We start from the raw sequence: 2668 nt of genomic DNA on the forward strand, positions 1-2668 counted from the left end.
CCCGCGTGCCCCCCCCGGCCAGGGTTGCTGAGTGAGGGGTGACCCCTGCCCGGCCGGCCCGTGCGCCTGGTCCCCGGTCGCGAACTGTCCCCACCGTGAGCCCTGCGCTCGGGAGACCGCCCCCCCCCTGCGGCCACACCGCCGGCGCGTGGACTCGGCGGGCCGCGTGTTGTTTGCGTTGTTGGGAAGGTCTGGCCCCGCTGGCACCGGCCCCTAGTGCCTGCGTTCTAGAAGCAGGCAGAATGTGCCCTCCCATTGTGGGTGCTGTGGGCTTTGTTCTGCTTCCCGTCTGGATGGGAGCGGAACGTGTCCGGCCTGCCTTGGCCCGCGGCCCCGTCTGTGCTTCACCCCTGCGGGCCGACCTTGCTCTGCAGGCGCTGCATCCCCGGGGCCCCAGAGAGAGAGGAACGGCGCCGTACGTTCTTCAGTGATTTGCTGTCCACTGGTCAAGCCCCAGGGGTCCTTTCTCCGGCGCTCTTTTCTGGATTTCCGGCCTCCCTGATAAACCCCCAAGCCCAGCTTCTGGACCGGAGGAAGGGCCACCTGAGCTAGGAGGGGCCCGGGCTTGGCAGGGAGAGCCCTTCTGGAGACCCCCGGCGCTGACAACCTGAGCTTGTTTTGCCCTGAGGGGTGCGAGGTGTACGTGCCCCAGTGAGACACCACGAAGGGTTTTGGGGCTGTCCGCTGTGCGTGTTGCACATCTGCTTTAAGGGCAGGCGTCGCTCTGTTCAGAGTGGGGTTCCTGTTTATGCGCGTCACTTCCCACTCTTCACCTCCTAGGAAACTTTGGGATCGCGCACTTTGTTTTTCTTGGCTATTTCGGTGTAGTTTCTGCTATTAGGTCAGGGCCTCTAAATCCAGACCGGACTTCGTAGCCTCTACTTTGCCCTGGCTCGGAGGCTGGCAAAGCTGGGGGCGATCCGTGGACTGGGTGGCCCTGGACACTCTCCAAAACCAGCGCTATAGCCTAGAGGTCACAGAAGTGAGGCTTTGGGAAGTTTATTTTATAAACGTGTCTCCTCCCTCTCCTAGGTGGTCTACACTGCAGGGTGTGTCTGATCAGAGCTGGCTCCTGCCAAGTGTCCTGACCACCCCCTCCCCCCCAGGGCATGTAGGCCTTGATTTCCATAGACTGCATTCCGAGAAAGGGTTGGGGTCCTGTTTGCTACCAGGAGGATGTGCATGGTACCTGGTATTAAAGCACTGGAATGGGGACCAGCAAGTGGTGTAGTGGTTAAGGCTCTGAACTCCCTCTTGGCCGACCACAGTTCGAGTCCTGGACCTGGCAGCTTGAAAAATCGCTCTAGGTGTGCGTGTGTGCCGACATCCCAGAAGGGATTGTGACATTCTCATCCTGCCTGGGGGACGATTTCCCACTTTTCCTTTTGCGCTTGCTCTCTCGTTTTCTCTGGTGAGCATATGCGCTCTGGCAGAAACCTTAAAAAGTACAGCGTCCACTCACGGCCTGCCGGTTCCCAGCCCCGTTTCCCTGATCCTCTCCTGGCTTTACTTCCCGGCCAGGCCCCTCATCTTCTCTGCGTGTCCCAAGTCAAAGGGTCCTTTGTGCGGCCCTGTCCAACTCCTTCCGAGCACGTGGCCTGTGAGTTCTGCCCGGCCGGCCGTGGTGTGAGCTGCTCGGATTTCAGAGCTGCGCACCGCCAGGAGTTAGAGACTTTCAGAGACAGAACTCGATTTGCTTTGTAAATTGGCAACAAGAACTGTGAGTGAGCCCGGATGGGAGAAGTGGAGCCGATGCCTCCCCACTCAGCCCAGCGTGCCTTGAAGGAGTGCACTGCCACGGCAGGGGAGAACTGTGGCGTTCGGGGGGTTCAGCTGGAGAGCCTTGTACGCCAAGGTACCCCTCCATTCTGAAGAGCGGAGGCCGGAGCCTGACTTCTGGCACAGCCATCTCCTGTGGCCAGGGGTCGTCCTTTCACCAGACCGAGGCCCCACTGTCCTGTCCAGAGTGCCTGCACGCCCAGCGCCCAGGCCAGCTCGCAGTTGGCACCTAACCTTAGGGTTTATCCTCTTCACAAAAACAAAACAAAAAAAGAAGTTGGACCAGCTGGTGGCAGCTGGGTCTCACAGGGCCCATTGTGCAGCTAGAGTCCCCAGCCTGGTGGCCTGAAGCACGCCGGTGTGAGTGTACATGCCCAGAGTCCGGAGGGGTTGTAGCCATTGCCTGAGGGGTGCGTTCTCACTCTCTCTCTCTACTGTAGCAAACTAAAAAAAAGAAAGGAAAAGAAAGGAGAGGGGAGGAGAGGAGAGAGAGAGAGAGAGAGAGAGAGAGAGAGAGAAAGCTGAGTCTGAATAGCCCGGCCGACGCCACGGTGCGTGGAGGCAGTCCTGCCACCCATCCCCTGACACACAGCTGGGTTCCTTCCCCACCGTGGCGAGTAAGGTCTTCAGTGCTTGCCGAGGTAGACAGACGGTCCTCGGTGGGAGGCTAGGCACGGGGCCAGAGGCGGTCTCACTGGACGGTCTGGGTGAAGCCTGATACAGGTCAGAGTTGGGGCAGTCAGGGAAACAGCCTCCTCCTGGAGAAGGGGGTCCCGAGCCTGCGCTGGGCGGGCCCACCTGAGGTTCCTGGCGCCTGCTCCCGCGTGCTCACTGCCCAGTGCCCCTTCTGTGCCGGCTGTGGCCCCCTCAGTGGGCTGCCCCGCTGTGT

This window comes from Tupaia chinensis, unplaced genomic scaffold (assembly GCF_000334495.1).
Source record: "Tupaia chinensis unplaced genomic scaffold, TupChi_1.0 Scaffold000198_1, whole genome shotgun sequence".
NCBI lineage: Eukaryota > Metazoa > Chordata > Mammalia > Scandentia > Tupaiidae > Tupaia > Tupaia belangeri.